General features: G+C 34.2%; 1 long non-coding RNA gene across 1 annotated transcript; it reads right to left on the bottom strand.

Annotated features, from left to right (window-relative positions):
- Positions 1 to 16,785: 16,785 nt before the first annotated feature.
- On the bottom strand, positions 16,786 to 18,852 carry LOC128239760 (uncharacterized). Its single transcript, XR_008261915.1, has 2 exons — positions 18,787 to 18,852; positions 16,786 to 17,331 (listed from the first exon to the last, which is right to left on the bottom strand). It is a non-coding gene; the product is annotated as an uncharacterized LOC128239760 (long non-coding RNA).
- Between the last annotated feature and the right edge of the window lie 2,024 nt (positions 18,853 to 20,876).

Raw genomic sequence — 20,876 nt, forward strand, 5'->3', positions numbered from 1 at the left:
ATAGTCTGGTTTCTTGATGATATTTTTTCTTTTCATAAATATAAAAATATTCAAACAATGGCAAAAATATTGATGATAAAAGATTCACGTCTGGTTAGCCATAGATTCAAATATATTTTCGCTTAAGATATAAGGCAATAGATAACAAGCCTCATATCATTGGTGGTTAGTAGTTCGCAAAGGTCTTAGCGCGCTGAAACCGTTTATCATCTATACGTGTTTTGCGGTGAAATTGCAAATGCTTGATAAATATTATATGCATAAAATTGCTACGTCCTCAGACACCCACATTTGTTTAAAAAGTACACATGTATTATGCTTACTTAACAGAGAATTTAAAATGACTTGTCTCAGACATCAAACCATTGTGGAACAAAATAGACTCGATTGAAAGATCGATGAAATATCTTCTAAAAATCACATAGATCTTAAGTTAATATGTTTTAGCGCTATTGGAGATTTGAATAAGGCTTGAATTTACAAAACAAGGTCCAACCGAGTATTTGGCAGTTGCTGGTGGGTGGTTTTTCGTTATCCTGTTTTAGGCAGCTGATCGTGGCTATAACCATGTAAACTATGTTACGCTTCAATCAAGTTTAACGTAAACCATCCATAATATAGAGTCCAAAGAGTGTTGGGATCGTAATTTTAATTTCAAATTAACAACTATGTTATGTTTAAATACTTTCAAGTTTTCGACGAAAGCTTTTTGATAATGCATAACACGTTATGTCAGAACACGAAGTCATGAAATAAATTGCTTTATAACAATAGTTAATTGTTGTTATATAACTTATCCTCCCTTTCATATAAATTACATAATAGTAGCGTCATAATGGTGTTTTTTTTTTATGTTTACCATGGTTCGAAAACGTAATATCTTGTTAATTAATAAACTTTAACATGCACTATTTCGATGTTAACTCTAAAATTACCTAACACATGTCTGGCAACCTAATAAAAAGGATATGCCTGAATACGATTTGTCTGCAAATCTGTTTAAAGGACTTAACCACAAAAGAATAGCAGAATATTTAAGACATACATCCCCTTAATTGTACAAACCTCTTTTGGGCGGGTGATATACAAAAAGGTATCATTTTGTTATAAATTTCGCAGGTGATGATGCGCAACCGGTTAATCATTGTATAGATGATTAGATCATGTATGTCAAATTCTTTGAAATTCATAAGAATATAACATTTTGTTGTGTTTATAATAAAACATACTTCGCCAAAACATACCTTAGTTCTAATTTATATTACAATATATTTAAAATAATTAAAGGAAAAATAACTACATGTATAATAGTAAGGCTAACCAAGAAACTCGTTTTTAATAAAAAAAAAAATGAAATTTACTGACTATGATATAAACCTGCACCGACGATTGTGTCAGCAATCAAACGAATGTTACAGTATCAGAGTTATTTGCTTTTCCTGTAAGCTGACCTTTACCTTGATGCCTAGTTATACGATTTAGAACTTGACACTTTTAAATAATAAGTGGATTGTATCTGGTCATCCCTTTTAGAGAATTTTAGATAAGCAGGCAAGTCTGACTAACTAAAGCGTAGGCCATACATTATTGTCCTGTTTACTATTTTGCACCTCATGTAGTTTAATTTTCGCAGGGTTACATTGTTTCGTCCTTTTTTTCACGCATAAAACTGGTCGCATTATATCATAACCTAGCTAACATATTCAAGTCTGTATTGATTGGCTCCGAATACGACCTGTCACAATTTTTTAAAAAGTTTTCAATTAAGGAAAACACTTATGCGAAATGTCTCGAAATTAATACCTTGCAAAATAAATTAACTTACATGAGTATATTAGGATTCATGTTACAACCATAAATCTTAATTAGTCACGGAATAATGATAATTATTCATTAATGAGCTATCCAGCTTTTATGTATAATAGAGTACCTGGAGAGTTAATTTGTCCTACAAATTTGTTTGGGTTTACTCTTCAACCACATCAAACAAATTCTAATGAGTTTGAAGGAGTTCATATGTGTCTCACATATTCACAAAAGAATCTTTGGCATTTCTTTTTAGTTATTTTTCATTCGGCAGTACAATAACCGAATCATCTAATCGATTCTTTTAAATACACGACAGGGAGGTAGGGATTATTTACAAAACAGTCAGGGTTCAAGTTTCACTTCGGGTTCTTTGATAGCAATGTATTATGATGAGTCGGTTTTAAAAAGAAAGTATCGCTAAAGAATGGTTAGGGAGCTGACAGTGTTTGCACTCAACCATTATTGTTTTGGTCATTCGAACATATTTGTTCCAGAAATAACTACTGTATTGAAAGATCGAGATACTTATCCTTTACAGTTGTGGCTTAAGTGGCACTTCAGTGGTTTGTGTTTTCTGGAATCTTCAGAATAATTGGATTTGACTGCTTAGTGATAGTGTTTTCGAAATAAGTTCGCTATATAATAGGGAGTTGTTGACAGTGTTTTGTATTTATTGGTCACGAGTGGTCTCAACTTATCTCTTATTTTGTTACCTCAACAATATCTCTGTACCAAGCATAACATATTCACCTTTCGAGGTGAAAATGTTTAAATTGAATAGGAAGCTTAGATTGAATTCACGTATAAGTCGGTTAGGTTTTGGTTTTGGTTATCTTATTGCTGCGCTTTTCAAAACGGCTCGCTCTGCTCAACATTGTATTGTTTAAAGACTCACACTGAGGCGTAGAAATATAATGCCTAAGAAAATTGCTTCTCATAAAATAAGTTAATGCTTAAAAACGATATACGTATTAACATTCTACTCTAGCAGAAATTATGTACGAGATATAACACTGCTCTCGGATCATTTTAAAAGGACCAAGTCCTCTTCTAGAATAGTCAAAGTAGGTTATCTGCATCATCTTCCTGTAAATATATATATTATATTTATTCAATATTAGGCAGAATCTTTCTTTCGCATATTCATGTTTATTCTTTTTATTGGCTAATCGTACCAAATCCTTCTTTCATCTATCTTATATTCTTGTATTAGAAACAAATCCTTTTTCATAATAATAGATACATTTGTTAGCATCCTTTTGGCTTTTTTACCGACTTGATGAACTTATATTAATGCGCCATAGTGTGCCTCATTAATGGTCACACTTCAAATTGTTTTGTTTTATTATCATATTCGTAAGCAACTATCCAAGTTCATTCATTATTAATTTAAAGAGCAAAACATTCTTGCAAATATGTCACAGGTTAAGTGCATACGACACAGAAAACCCATTTAAAAAATATAGTTATTCTGTAGCACAAAAAGCCACGCAATAGAAAGCGAGACGCTTTGCAGATCAATGCACGAGCTTACACATATTCGCAAAATATAGAGGGTTTTTTTTTTTTTTTGTTCTTTTTTTTTTTTCCCCCCATAAAAAAAGTGACATATATTTTCAAGATCCCATAGGAGAAGAAGAAAATATTACTAAAAATTCGACAAATTACAAAATTGTCAGAACCGTCCTTGCTATAATTACCTATTTTCAATACGACTTTTCGGTGTACCAGGCGTATGTTTCGGTTGAGAACAAAAACGGGATATTACTGTCGGTTTGGTATCCGATCCATACAAGACGGTCGTCAGGGCCACGACTTTTGAAAATAAAAACACTGAGATGATATAACGTAAGATCTCAGAAATGTGAATTGCTTAAAAAATGATGAGTCGCTTCATAGAAATACATTGTCTTTTTAATTAACTCTAAAAATACAAAAAATACTGGAACACAATATCATCTAATGTAATATTTGGTGAAGATTGAAATTGTTAGAACAGTCTAAATCGTTTTCCTTGAAACCACAGTATTTTGTTGAATTATCGATTATACACAACATTATATCAAAAATCGGAAGCAAATTTTTCAAATGTAACCTAAGCTCTGTGAAGCCATAAAATATGTGTTAAAATTGCGAATAATATATGATTCCAAAATATAAAAAAAAAAAACGATAAATGATTAAGCAAAATTTATCGCTATCGTTGATGAAATTAGTCAGCAAGTTTATACAGTTTAAAATTACTTAGAAACTGTATGCATTTTTCACATATGTAGACCATAACACGTTGGATACACCCGTTTTGAGCGTGTTTTTGGCGATGTGGATCTTTGAGGACTGCCATCGCATTGTTTGAAATGCGCATTAAGTTTTCTATGAGATTAACATAACTGCAAGTTTAGTCACACTTGATAATAACAGAGTGATAAGACAGTGTCGAGAAACATTGCGATCCTGGGTGCGTTAACCCTAGCTCGTTTCGAAAGATCGCAAGGCGCTTTTATAGGCCCGGTGTAAAGGCAATGATCACAGGAGAACGGACGATTCCGGTTTAAACCTTAAACCCATTTTCTTCCTTATATACCTTGTGATGTCGTACAGGTGCAGATGACTCTAATGATCCCTATGTATAAAAAATGTATTTTAATGACAGCGGACGAATGCTAAATGATATATGATCGACATATTAAAGAGTAAGTACATTACAATTTCAATGAACCGGATGTAGAAAGGGTCTGTGCCTGGTATGCCCGAAAATCAAATATGATATTGAAATAACAAGGGAAGATGCATTTGTTTTTATTTCTTTGCAATTGTAAATAAAACTACAAAGCTATTTTCAAATATTTTTTGTAATATCTATTATTGTTTTATAATATATGACATCCTAGAACCACAAAAATGTTGCTTACGAACACCAACGACACTAATTTTCAGATGCGAAAGACCTAAATTTTTGCTAGTTGGTTAGCTTATATATGCAATTTACTAAAGGAAAAAATCAATCCCTATAAAAAAATTGAAAAAATGATGGTAGTTATTAAGATACACACGTACCAAGGAATTGACGGTGATCAGATTCATCGACACTGTCATGGGACCTGTTTAGCGGTCTTTTTGGGAACCTCATATCCTGTAAAAACAAGGCTGTACGTAGCTCTGTCTCCAGGTCCGTGCTGTATGATGGGACATACCCCTAACGACTTGTGCTGTCAAGTACCAGCCCTGCTGCAATAAGTGGTATAAACTAGCGTTCGCAGGTTTTGTATGTTTCTTTAGTAGTTAATGCTTTCGTTTAGCATCATTAAAACCTAAACCTTTTGATGTCTGTATATTTTTAAGCAACACTAAAAAACGGAGAAAAGTCTTTACAACTAACAATCAAAGACATTACGACAAGCCCGCGAGGTAAAACATGAATTAATATATAATACAATGAAAACTACAAGGTAAACCCCATTATACAACAATTCAAATATAAAATACCAGAAATACTACGCGGGACAAGCGCGGGACATCCCAAGTTATCAAACAATCGATGTCAAGAAACATGAAAACTAGACCTGGACACTACCCCAGTAGTCAGAGATTAATATACACAATACAGTGAAAACTAGCAGTCGTCCAGTATACAATAATTCAAATGAGTATAATACAATAACACTACCTGACAAGCCCAGTTTACAATAATTCAAATATAATACTACATATATAAAGCTCAGCGACAAGCCAGTATACATATAATATCAAATAGTATCAATACAATAAAACTACAGCGACAAGCATAAAAACTAATACAATCAATTCTCGCAATTCATCGCTTACAAATATACCAGAACTATTGATCTTGTTATTCTTAGTGTATTGTATCGGGCAGGTACCGTTAAAATATAAATCACATTTTATAAAGTGTTAATTAGTTAATTTTAAATGTATTTGTTGCCCATTAGTGTTTAAATTTTTACGTTTAAAGGTGATTTCAGTGGTGGATCTTTTCCCGCCTTATTGGCGACGTCATTTGAAAAAATGTTTCCGAACATCGGGTCGTTCTGTTTACATAATGGGTGAGAAAGGATATGACTGTATTTCTTAAATGAGAGGAGTATTATTTTAAACAATTCGTAAATGAAATAAGGAACTTTGGTGTAAATATAAGTAACTGAATTTGCGGGTTGATGTCGATTATCGGGATATAACGCATTGGACTGTCAAAGTATGCGTCCACACACTTTGACTAGCTCCAATTGCGTTTCGGATACGCCTCGATACTAGAAATAAACCCCGCATTCATGTCCTTAATTTAGGTACAGAAGACCGTTTGTTAAAGGCACAGGTAACGGCGTACGACCTGAAGCGACAGGCCCAAACATACAACACCTCGACACAAACCTGACAACACCTCAATATAGCTTTACCGATAAATGGTAGGATTATGGCCATGCAATGTGGAGTTACACTCGGGTCACACGTCAGAACATAATTTCTACCTCGTGTTAAACCAGTTTATATGGCCATAGCCTGACAGTGTTTAGCAACATATATACAATAATAAAAATAAGTGTGGATGTTATTCCAGGCTATCGTAATATGTCATAATTAGCACATGGTAGAATTGCGAACTGGTACATAAACACCATACTTGGATTTATTTAACAGTTCATATTATAACATGAACTTTCCTCGGTAATGTCTTTTAGCTACTTTAATGTTATATTATTGATAAATGTTCGTGATGATGCGTTTGTACGAGTTTATGTCTCTCGTCCAGTGTGTCTTTTCGTAGCAAATTTTTTGTGCCACTGAACGGGGCTGGCATTAGTTTGACTACTTGGCTTGTCCGTGTAGTCTTTATTAATTATTCGACAGATATTTCGATTTCTTTCAAGTTTCTTCCCGACGTGGCCCGATGTGACGATTCAAGTAAACGCCGATACAATCGTTTGTAATGTCCAGACTCTAAGTCATTAACACCTTGCCTTTTTGGGGACATGAATATATGTTGTAAATTTTATAGAAACATTTATTTTACGTATACCGATTCTGACAAATGCACGCAAAAATTATGTTCACAGGGTTTGTACAGTAAACTCATTTTTTCGGCACCAATTTTTACTGGTCAGTAGTAAAACGTAGTAAATACTGCGTGTTTTGACGTTTTGTCATAGGCCAATACATCTGTGATTTTTTAAATATTTTATTTCAAAAATTTTACGCAAGTTGTGTGTCCATTTATCGCGAATAATTGAACTCACCATATACATGGTGAGTGATTTGGAACGTTGGGCCTTTAGTTTCCCCCACCAATCGCCTATTGGGAGGCACCCATTAAGGAAGAGCAGATAATATTCACTATTGGTCCATTAAACAACTTATTAATAGATCAATACTAATAAATTCTATATTCAGATTATTTTATGAAAAATATGTATCGGAAAAACTCAACAAAAGTATATGAATATTTTATTACCAATTCTTTCACTATGATAACAAAACATTCCAGAATATGAAATATAACGTCATGTGGTGAAAATGTAGCATCTAGGTAGCAGACTAACACTTTCATTTTATATGTATAACTTCATTACCACAAATGACGCACCATTAAAAAAGAAGTTAAAATCGGCGCTATACTCCGCCAGATAAACTTAAACAATCGTAACTAAAATTCAAATGCAGAGTTTCAAAGTCTTCGAATGGTTTTGCTGAGTCGCTGCACTATTTCAAAGCTTATCACAAGACCTTCGGTCACATACATATGTTTGGAGGCAGGCTAAAGAATGGTTTTGACACCTGTTTGGCCACCCCGGATTACATTTGTATCTTAGCGGTCTCGAAGAGCTATTATACAAATCGACCAGTGATCCGGGGTTTTTTTCCACTGTCTGTCAACATCTGACAAGATCAGAGATCGAATATTTTAACCCTGAAAAGACCTTTTTTGAATGCAGTATGTAGATGTTGATCGAATCGACAACCTCTAGCCGACCAAACGCGTTCAGTGCGTTACACAGTACATAAATTCACCGATCGTTCTCAACCGAGGTTTAAAAGGCATTTCGCGCGTATACTCGGTAACGGCTGCCGACTTGTTTTAACCATTACTGACATCTTGAAAAACCTCAAATTAAATGATCGACTATCTTATCCTAATCCCGATTATTGACAGAATGGTTGGCATAGGTTTCGGGGGGGGTTGGTTGCATATGTTGCGAATGAAATCATTTACAAACATTCGAATCGCGTCAACAAGGATAGTGTGACAGGGACTTTATATTAGCGTTATATTAAGCGGCGTATAATCGTGTAACGATCCGCACATCAAGTGAGAGCATGTATGTTCATATTCACGTAATATATGCATTATATTTGTTATAGAACTCGATATCCCCTTTACTACTACTCACCCACTTTTAAAAAGATACCATTTGATAAAACATAACTTTAAAGTGTTTATCTGAAAAACTGCTCCAAGTATATCAGTCGATTGAGTTATAACACTTTTACATGACGTCATTTTAAGACGTCAGAGTGCATGCCTGATATAACAATGATGACATTACGCGAGGCGTTCATATCACAATATTACGTACAAAATAGTTCTGCATTCGTGACTCTCAAGTGGTTTACAGTTCATTGTTGTTTAATCCTCAGGCTTTTGTCTTCGTAAATCATGATAAGATAAGATCATGATTCCGCCCTTTTGTCTTCGTGAACCTTGTCAAATACGAATTTGAAAGTAATTTCTGTTACTGTGACTCATGTGTGCATGCAATTTAACTAATACGCCCCCTGTTACCTGATACCAGATAGTCAATTTTGAATAAGTTCGAAATCATTCTACGTTATCAATATCTAAATGATTTGTGCTACAGAGGCATGGGATCATGGTGGTAGGGGGGCATCGGCTTCGTAGAGGTTCTACAAGGATGATATCGACAAGATATCTCGCCACTTGAAAAACGCTCCGCGTTGTACGGTAAGGTAAAGCGCGACAGAAATGTGCTTTGTTACAGCGTGGTTTTGGAAACCTATTTCAAAGTAAGAAAAATACAGGGACGAAGCCCAGTAGTAAAACATAATGAAAATAAAACCCTGTCTAGGGCAAAACAAGAACCCAAACGAACAATGAACTATAGACACATAACATCCCTATGACATCCGGTGTCTAGAAAACTGTTCTCTAGAAACTATGACTTTTCTGAAATTTGTGCTATTAAGGCCAGCACACGTGCTCTGTCCCTGGAGTGTAAAAACATTTTTGCGTGCCAGTACGTACAGACAATGCTGAAATCTCATGACGCTTTATGCACTGAATGTGACGGACGCAATTGGATGGAATGTTGGCCATGATTTGTCTGGGATGAATCGCGTAATGGTACTATTTTTAATGTTCCACAGAATAGACTAAGTTGTAGTTCAGTGAACACGATTCGTGATATTGTTCATATTATGTATACATATGTGGCAATTATGTTTGTAAAGATTCGCAAAGCCAACTAAGAGTTGCCATTGATGTATATGTATGTTGTCGTAATGTTTATGTAATGTGGTATTTTCCATATCATGTTGTTTTTTCCCGCGACCTGAAGGTCTTTGTCTTAGCATCATTAATTAATGTAATGATTATTGCACACTTAGTTTATATGGACGAGTTGTAATCTACGATAATGTCAATAACAGACGCGTAATCTCATAATCATGATAAAAATTGTAATTAAAAGCAAAGTGGCGCATTATTTCATCATACTCATACACTGGTTTTGCAGTTTGTTTGTAATAAGGATAATAGCATTAACAACATCAGGAGAGTCCTATTAAAAAACACATCTATACGTTGATTTAGTAAATGTGTTTTTTTATGTATTGGCCTTAGGATGCAGTGAACACACCTTTTGACACTACTAATGGCCTTACCATACTACAAAGAATACACCTAGATTGACAACCCATCGACAAAAAAATGACAAAATATAGGATAAATTTAGAACATAATGCAATCCGATCATAAAATTGAAATTTAATTGTGGGTTTAATTATGATCTTTAATTAGCCCTTTGCGCATAAACTGTTACAACTAGAACATTCATAATGAAGACTCTATGTTATAATGCAAGAATGGAGAAGCTTGATACAGTTACAAACAACAATAAAACCAAGAATGAACAGCGCCTGGTATAAATAAACTAATCAAGGCGAACAAAGTACAAGCTATTATAACATTTAGTCGCTGTTTAACTCGGATTGTGGTTTTGTCTATATGTTAACTTCATACTGTCAGAAGTTATAATGGTTATGACGAAATAGAGTATATCAAAGTGTATCAAGTACGAAACCGATAGCTGAATATGTATGATTTTAAGAGGTTTCATTTCTACGCTTGAATTAAGCTTACGAATAATTACTTTATATTGATATCAAAGTCGAAACCGATCGTTTGAAATACGTATGCTAATGTTAAGGAGGTCTCTATGCTTAATTACTTATCAAATCTTGTCATAGATATGTGATATAAGTAGGATGATAACAATTTAAGGACATTTTGTTGTATTGTTCATGTCTTTAATGATAATTTTTCCTTGAACGTCTCTACTTCAGCACCTTTTGCAGACATTGTACAAATAGTAAATATTTGTTTCAAGTACTCAGAAATAGTAGCTTAAAATTCCCTGTCTCACTTGTTTTGCCGAATTCACAGTTGAGAAATTATCTGATCAGAGGTGAGTACGTATACTCATAAACAAGAGGTAAAGAACTGAAAATTTAAATACAAACACTGACGAAACCTTCTTCGACAGATAATTATTCATTCATATTATCTTAATACTTCAGACGCATAATTGAGGTGGGTTTTAAATCACAGTACTGAAAATAATTATTGCCACTCATGCTGATTGAATTTAGTTTGTTCAACACACGACGACTTACATACTATTGACAAAGACTGAATCGTTTCTGCTGTTTTAAATTTGTCTAGAATCGCTATAACGCAATAGTCACAAATTAATCTTTCAATAAAAGCAACCGCCATATTTATTGTTTTAATAGGCCCAAAAGAACAAAACCCGTCAATAGAAGGAAATAGTATGTATCTTAGCTATAACATCCAAATGCAATGAAATAAAATTCATTGATTTTTGAACAGAATAGATGAAGGAATATTGACGAATGGAATAATATTGTTTCCAAAGTTTTCAACGTTATGCTAAATATTACCGCACGATAATAAATATCCCATGATTATCTAGATGTAAAGAACAAGGTGACTAATAAAGCATTCTCTCTTACTATAATAGTAAACATTCTCACTATCTTCGATTGTTGGTCAAGTGTTTGCTGTGTTTAAATCCTCGGTGTTTGTTTTTTGAGGGGTGTATTTACAACACTCGTTCGCAACATATTTTCTTTGTTATATTTTATATTTTTAGGACTGTAATCATATATCTCAGATATATGGTTAAACTTTGCATACAACTGTTGTACTTTAGTAATAATCTAGTTGTTTCGTTTTTCCAAAAACTATCGTTGCAGTTTATCAAATGAATCGACTGCATTGTATGTTTGTTAAACATACATGTCATTTTAACTTTTAATAAAAAGTGGTAAGCGTCCCGCACTTTTATCATCTATTTTAACCGGTCTCTGGTGTTCTCATATTTTTAACCGCGATCATTTTATAATCCACGATTAAGTCTCAAGTCGTAGAGCGTCTTCTACACGTAACGTCGGTTCATATGTAATTATAATGAAGCGTATTCCCATTATCTAGAACTGTTTTTCCAATAAATGCCGGAATAGTGTATTTGTCTATATTGCTCCCTGATCACAAAACCAATATAATAACGATTTATTTTCAATAGTTTTTTATTTAACTTTTTTTCTAGCTTTGTATCGAGCGCTAATTAATTATATTATTTGCTAACATTTTTAGTTACATATTGAAGGCCTTCCTCGATTTGTTAAATTGGTTTCCCTAAAAGTTCAGTACGTCACACTTCTTTTAGGTACACGCTCTTTTTCTAGTTCCGGAACCTTTGCTTCGTGAATATTAACGACCCTTGAGCTACAACAGCTAGAATGTCCCAATTGAAGATGCACGCTTACTCCAAAACAAGATTAACACCAATATAATTATGTTAAATATTATAAACATAATAATAAATGTCGAATATAATGGTTTTTGGTGAGGTACCGATTTAATTTGAACACGGTTATTTCCTACGGCTATATTAGACGCAAGTTATTTTTTAGCATTCACCAATCTTCAATATTGTTGCGTTAGCTGCTATTAACCGTTTTTTAAGATCTTGTTATCAATAATTAATATTTTCCATAAATGCATCATTTCGATTAAGTACTTTAAGTTGTATCGTCAGGAATTGATGTTTGGTATACGTTTTTGGTGTATTCATTGACTTTGAATGAGTGTGTCACTTTAAAAAAAACACATCAGGTTTTGACTATGATTTAATAATTTTCTTAAACAAAACGTTGGTCAGGGGTTTATTTAAGCCGCGGCATAAACCTACAAATAACATATCTCACACTGTTTGATTTAGATGTTCAGTGTATTACAATTTTACAATGATGTGAATCCCCTATTATTCTGGTATCATTTATAAAGGGTTTTGTGTGTATAGAAAAAAATATACAAAAATTATACCAACACATATTGCTATATATATGCTTGCTGGCCTTAAATGATAAAAAATAGGCAATATGAAAGTAAAAAGAACACTAACACCACATGACTGCAATATATTTTCAGGCTCTGTATTTATACATTATCATATAACATATAAGATTGTCAGCCAGCAAATGTTCCTTCGAATAATTCCAAAATTATTGGGGTCTCAAGCATCGAAATTTAGCGTAGTTGCCAATGACACGATTAAATGACAAGCGTATTAAGGAATCCGGTCCTCTAATAGACTTGTGCTTTCATACGCACATGGTCTAGTACGATATTTGACTATTTACATACGAGTCGTAGGTTCGTCCAACGCCTCACCTCTGTCTTCCGGAAGGAAATCAAATGGTGGTTCTTTGTGATAGTGCTATAGCTCTGCGCCCGATAAGAACCTAGGGTAGCTCTAACCGCAGGGTTACATTTTGTATGTACCCTGACCCCACACCATCTAACTCTAATTTGAACTCTCACTGGAGTATGTTTGTGTCGTTAATTTAAAGTACGCCCATACACCTATCAGTCATTGCCTAAACGCGCCGCAGAAATTATATTTATGTTGATTTCCCGAGAGTCGCATGCCGCTCTTCGCTTTATACAAATCATTTTTACGCGGACCTCTTCGTGTGGAAAAATATTAAAATTATTAACTGTTAGTGCTGTTTGGTATCAGAACGACCACTATTGCATGTGTATTCATGTTCAATAAACTTATAACTCTTTATTAATTACTTTAAAACAGCTTTAAAACTATTCTGTAATTTCATTACACTTTTGTGTTTTCCTACTGGAATTAACTCTCAAACCATTAATATTTACATCAGATTGGACGTGAACTCACTAGCCATAGGTTGGCAGCAAGAAAAATCTCATATTTGAATAAGAAAAACAAGTAATTGGATAGTTTAGTGGATATTGGTATAATCGATCGAAAACACGCAATTGATCAACTCTCATGCGACTTATGTTGGTCTTTTTTGCATGGGCGAATGACAAAATGTTGATTCTTCGAATTTATTATTATTTATAAATACGTAGCTCGAATCTGAGTATGCACCAAATAATTTCAAAGAGTATGTTTTCAGTCTTTTCTTTTTGCCCACAAGGCTTCGTTTAACTACAGTGTCAGTATTAGAAAAATATATAGCAAATGCGTGTTTTATTTGGATATTTGTGTGGGGTATTTAGCCTGTTTTTGACATGTGTATTTCGTTGTTAATCAATTTACTGTTCTGTTAATACACAGGACGAAACATGAGGCATAGCCAGAGTATTGAGAGATTCATTTAATATACATTTTTTAACCAATATACCGTTCCAAAGGCCGACTAACAATCCTTGATAACATACCTAGTGTTGTTTAAATATAGTATGTATGCACTGTCTGCTTGTGGAGTTTTATCTTTTCTTTCATGTACTTGTTGTGAATTTTATGTTCTTGTCTTTGGCGTTTACCCGAGTGGCGCCTATTACCCGGGTTTATGTTTAAACTTTTTTTTGCCTACTGAGCTTGTTTCTGTAGCTTTTCGCATACTATTGTAGTGATGTTTCGAATCACATTTCGTCATTTTAATTATTTTGAACAGAGGCTGGCATAGCTAATATTGTGGCTATGAGCGATGCTTTTTTATTAACACAAACGCAATACTTGTTACTCCATACGAAATAATCAGAAAGAAATAGCCATGCTGTTATTTTGGCGACAGTATATCGGTGTTTAATGGTCTCATTTTTTAACGGCGAAGAGGTAGTCATAACAACTGATAAAACAACTAATTAGAATCGTTATATCCCTTTGGTGTATTGCTTGCTGCTATGTGGCGACTTTGAAGACGAACACGAATAAGTCCACTTTTTTCCTTGGAAGGCGCAAGATGTCCCTCGTCGCCATCAAGGTGGCTCCTGATATAACCAGGGCTCAGTTTTAGTTGATATATACGCGCATGTAAGTTTTGCGAAGTGTGTCCTCTAGTCAGACGCGGAAAGCCTTCCACTCGTGTCGTTAACCGCACGCCACACGGCTCGTTTATTCTCAATTTCTGCTTGAAGTAGTAGTTCCCCTTGTATTACTCACTTTAGGCATTTTGTTGTGGCTTGGGCGCTTAATTAATTTAATTAAATTAAGCACTTAAAAAGGATTGCCTTGAAACAATTCAGTGTCCAGGTAAGAAAACAATATTTTTAATTCTTAATAGCTATCAATTCTCAAATCTTACCTTATAAAGCAAAGCTTCTTCGTTGTTTTACATAGCTGACAGGACGCTTTTGTATTTTACTACCTCCGAAGAAATATTAGGGAAATAAAATAGCGGTGAAACGTAGGCAGTTAGCGTTTATTCATTTTATTCATGCACTACACACTTTAAAAAGGAAATATTAATAAATCGAACTAAACAATTTATTAGCCTACAACAAAACTGATTAGAGTTGGACATCATAATGTTTAGCGAATGTAATGTGTAGGCGATACTGCTAAATGTCGAGGCTAAAAAGGAACACAGTACGGTTCTTTTCTTTTTTCGAAGTTGGCGGCATTGTTCGCCAGTTAATGAAGTCACAGTTTGCATAGAGTTTTTATGGGGAAAGCATTTGGATAAATTTGCTGAAACTGGTTAGCAGAATGCCGCACACGTATGTAAACGTCATAAAACTGTCAATCATTAACAAAAAAACGGCCATTTCGGCATTTTTTTGTCAAAAGTGCGTCTATTTGGGCAAATTTAAAAACATTTAAACCCATAATTTTGAAAAAGAAATATGTTTAATGTAGTATGATCGCTCCTTCCTTTGTAGAAATAGTTAACTAAAGCTTAACTGAGAATGTAAAATATGGGATAATCCGGTGCCATTCTCGCTTACTCGAACCAAGTCCGCTTTAATGCTTTCACTTCTATTTTAACGCACTGAACATCAAGAAATGCATCATCAAAATGCTCAAGAATGTAAGTTATTTCTTTGATTTAAACGATACAAATTATGAGCAGAATTCAGTGTTTTCTTATAGAATGGCGAGTCATTATTTGAGTCTAAGTAAAACATCAAGCAAATTGTGTATTCAGTCATTGCTAAGAATTATCAAAATAATTGTAAAGTATTTTATAAACTTTTGAAATCCGTTTTACATTGAATATTAACCATTTTTAGCAGCAAACTTATATAGATTGATGGCTAACTCCATCATCTGTATTATTTAAATTCTTAAACATTACGGTTGTATTATTAAACTAATTTTCAGATTTAAATACTAGTCGATGTCATTCTTCTAAATTAACAAAGTAATGCGATGGCGATCTTGCTATCAAACAGATAACTACACTTAAACTTTGAATTCTCCTAGCATTTATCTTTTATCTCCCTTTACTTAAAACGTTCAGAAAAGAGTCTTCTGCCACGCGTACATCGTAAGTTAAAAGCTAGATGTCGCTATTCACTCTTATACGTTTTTTATGTAATCACTAAATACTTAGTATAGTGTAGGCGAAACGAAATTAAAGTTATATTTCTTAAATCTGCACTCCTCACTAGATATTGCCGTTTTCTACACTTTTTTTTGCCTCTCGAAAGTGCTAGATTTTGCATTATATATCTGCAACCATGCTAAAAGATTGCTGACAACAAGATCAGTTTGATTAAGAAGGATTGAACTTTACTAGCCAGTAGGAATCATTTTGTAAAACATAATTAATTGTAGTGTTCATGTAATAAGGGTTAGAGATGAGTTGGCGAGAGGGCTATCATCTGCAAAAGTGTATATTTGGGCTCGCATTGGTGTAAGCGATATCGTTACCATTAAATCAATAAGTGATAAAATATATTTGGGCCTATGGGTGAGCCCTGTGCGACCCCCAGTGTGAGCGGCTCAAAATTGGAAAAAAACACACAATAAACACTCGTTAAGACCTATTCAGTAAATAACCCTCTTAATACGTCGCCTGATATTCCATATCCTTAGAGTCTGAAAATGAGACCCCCGTGTAATACCCTTTCAAAGGCCTTGATTGTATTTTGATGAACAATATTTGTAGATTGTTAGTCATTAAAAAATATATACACACCTCTGTCCGACTAACAATTCTCTAAAGTAATTAAATAAATCAAGTTTCCATTCAGTAGGGAACTATTTATCTTGTCGTATCAATCTGTTGAAAAGAGCGATCAACTATTTTTGCATTTTATGTCTTTTTTCATTAGTGCAAATTGTCTTGTGAACTTTAAGTTTATCAAGGACGTGTTTAACCTCGGTGTCATTGACATCTTATGACAAAACGATAGTGTAATAACACTGAAACATATAGAGGATAGCTAAAGTTTATTTAAATACATATAGAACTATGATCTGTTAAAGGTATAGGGCATGAAAAAAGACGAAAAGTTATGTATTGTATGAATTTGAACGATCAAACAAAAACACCAATAAAACATTGCCCCAACACAGTTTTCGAAAAAAAAAAATTCAAAAGAATTTCAATTCACAGATAAGCGAAAAGTAGTCCCAAAGCATAGCGAGTCTTTATCATTTCAAATTTGGATGCACAACACAATTGCCAATAGCTCTACCAGTAATAACCACTTTTGCACGATCTTTCACACTCGCCCTTCGACTCGAAGGCGTTGTCCATCATAAGGCGGCTGTAACATTTGACCGGAAGCTTCACGCACTCTCCGCGCCTGAACGTCCACAGGTGGTCCGCTCGGCGACAGACATCTTCACGTGGGGATTTGCCCGAGCAATTTGGCGATGCGCTGCTGTGATAAACGCCACACGACTCTTGACAAAGAGTGACGGAGCAAAGGAGGGCAAACAACACCAAAACAGCGATGATTTTCGACATCTTGCTCTGAGGAATAAAGCACATTATTAAATATCATCAGTAAGCAGCTATTTTGACCGGAATTTGGGTCAGGATTAGCTGTTCCTTAGCGATATAATTTTCCTCCATGAAAACTTTCTTCCGTAGCGACATTACTATTTCTACAACATGTTTCATCATAAAAAAATAAAATAATTGTCGAACCCGATTAACCCTCCTTGATTGTTTTGGTTCCGTACCTTGATAACTTTTTTAAAACGTGCTTATATCAAAACGTTAATGACATTATTATTACAATCGAACTCCGTTGGCGCAAACTCTCTTTGTCCCAGATTCCTCGTTTGCTTAGACTCAATGTAAGGAACTGTTTCTTATATACTTAAGGTATGCATTGGCCGCTTGGCTCGAACTTTCCAAGACTCACGTTATTCCCGCTGGTCTCTTTGAGGTCGAGCCAACGAGGTTCGACAGAACTCATATTTTGTATTTCGAAGCTTATACGTCATAAATGCTTGCTAAGGTATATTAACATAATACATAACAGTTATGTCAGTTTATGTTGTACTATTCATTACAACTCATGCATCTTTGTGTTCACTATTGTACATATTTCAATAACAAATTTAATGTTTTATGGCTTAAACCGCTACTATCGGTTTAAGAAAAATGCATAAAACATCAACTTTTGGAAGGAAATAAGCTGCAATTTGATCTTTTGTCAGCAGGTTTTTTATTATTGGTTTGCAGATATTAACGCAAAAAAATCGCGTTCCAAGACAAAAAATAAAACAAAAGTTGTCAAAACGTTCAATCTGTGAGAGTGCAGCTTTAATAGCTTTTCCAATACATATATATCCACATAAGTATAAGCAGCACCCCAACGAGCGTATGACATAAAGAATAGACAAGATCAAGAATTTCATTAAGTATCACGAACTTAATTTACAAAAAGTAATTAAAATGTCAAATAAGCGTTCCCAGAACTGAACAAAAAATATCTTTGTTTCGAGATATTCACTTGAGTTAAAATGAGACAACCTACGTTCATTTCTGTTGTTGGGTGTAATCAACGTCCCTTCTATTCAGACAGTTAAAGTTTTCATAATAAGCATGCAATAAATGCATGTATATAGTAACTGGAAGCAATTTGTATATACTCGTATTGTAATTATTTATTCTCTGATCCCATGTTTTAATAATGAAATGATATTTACAATACTTTATCATTTTGCAACGCAGGCAGTAGTCAATAAATATGAAAAACTACCGAAACAAGCTCAGTAGCTAAAAGTTTAAACATTAACCATGTTTAATTGCACAGGGGAAACGCTAATCACATAGAACACAAATAAAACACTAAAAAACACAAACGAGAAACCTGGAACAACTGCACAAAACTCCACCTGTTTTAAGCTATCAAGACTATGTTTTCTACAATTAACCATTAACAACCAACTATAGCAAATTTGAAACAAAACTTACCAGTTTAGTATGATCTTCACAAATCTACTGTTCCGTTGCACAATCCATGGTATATTTATAGTACTGTGCCTTTTAGCCTTATGATATGTCATGCCACCTGATACACTTGGCACCATATGTTACCAACGTCACCTCTGAAAGGATGATTAATTTGCTATGGCCTTATACCATTTCACAGAGAAAACAACATTATTCATTATGTAAAAACAACTAACATGCCGTTATCTAAGCCTGTCTATTGTTTATTATTTGTATCCAATTAATGTGTTCCGGGAGATGCAGAAAGCTGAACAAACGGAGAATCTTTTAGAGTAAGCCCATTCTGGACCTGGATACTCGGTATGTTCACCAAAGTAGGGTCTTCATCATTTCTTATAATAGTATTAACTTTTAAGTAACGATTTGCGAGTAAATTAAAGTACGCTTTATTGGTTAAAATGAATTCTTACAATGCAGGACATGGTAAAATTCACTTAACTACACCGTTTTTGTGTTCATCGCATCCCTCATAACTACGCCCACACTCCCTCTAATACTTTTGGACTGGAAGACGGTGTCCATAATGAGAACGCGGTAGCATTTGACTGGAAGTTTCTTTCACCTGTTGCGACTATAATTCCAACCGGAAGCAGTTGTCTGTATATGGCCGGTGCCCCTTGCACTTCTGGAAGGGAAGGCTATCGGAGCTGCCGCCCGGCCAGTCAGGCGTCTACTGACATGAGGACGATTGTTGCCAGTACGGCGATGACCAATAGGGCCACAAGGATATTTCTAATATTGCACTGAAATATACATGTACATCAGATTTAATTTATAACAATAACAATGCCACCAGAGAAAAAGTTTGTCGTTAGAACTTACTTATGATCATCAGAAAGTGTATTCCCTCCGCCTTTTGGGTACGAAATATTCATCTATTTTCAACCAGAATCCAGCGCCTTGAATACTTATTATTATTTAACAATGTTGTCACATAATTACTTTCTGTGCACCGCGCACCACCCTCTTGAGATCCGAGATTTCCTATAAAAAAGTCAAACATTACATAACGTAATATAAAATATAAATAATAATAATACTTTATCTGTTTGCGAATTATCAAAAAGCCCCATACTTCAGAGTCGTAGCGTAAAAAAAAAAGGGTTAACACCAAAACATACTCTTGACAATTAAGCTAAACTTAGATATCCAGGGTGTGTGCCTCCAACCCACACATAGAAATTGACGTGACATCATTATAATTCAAACAACGAAAGTTTAGTTAAGAAAAGGAATGAATAATTAAAAAAAGTAATTTTAGAAGAAATGTACCGGTAGCTAAGAACAAATTGTTTTCAGAAAATACATTATGTGTTGGATTGTTTATTCTCTATTTGCAAGCATGTAATGAAATGTAAAAAATTGTTAATATTTCATAACAATTCAAATTGAAGTTTCAAAGATGAAAATCAGTTTATAAGTAGTAAATTACATATAGCAGATATTACTAGCGTTGTATAATGCGGTACGCAAAACAAGGGTCTATGCTTATAATTTTAAAATTCATTTAAGGCAAAACGTCAGCAAATGAAATAATAGATAATTATACTCCCTAAAAAATGGTTACAGTGCTGTGAAAAAACATTCGATCAATGGCAATGAACTAACTGTACTATTTAAAAAAGATAATATATCATATTATGATAAAATAACTTATCCCTTGATGATAAATTAAATACGTTATACATGTAATTCTATAAACCTTCTGTTCCACGCTTTTAAAGCTGCCCTAAAAGCCTCGAGGTACATGCTGTATTCAGAATACATTCCAAAACCATGACAAAAGGATTGACCACAGCTGTCGAACATCCACAAAATATATTTTTATGTCATGTGTTCTAACTTCGGGCCGTAACAACCATAACAACAAAAGTTGATAATGATTCATCTTTTTGAACTGAAACACAGTAGACCACTGGTGGTCCAGTCATCTGTCTTGTTTAATCATGGGGCTCCAACTCTGTTACACGCAGAATATTTGAACGATGAGTTTGTGCTCCGAAAGCCTGGTAATGGTGTCTCACTTTCCGCCGAGTATTGTATAATTCAAC

The sequence above is a fragment of the Mya arenaria genome, chromosome 7, assembly GCF_026914265.1.
Source record: "Mya arenaria isolate MELC-2E11 chromosome 7, ASM2691426v1".
NCBI classification, from domain to species: Eukaryota; Metazoa; Mollusca; class Bivalvia; order Myida; family Myidae; genus Mya; species Mya arenaria.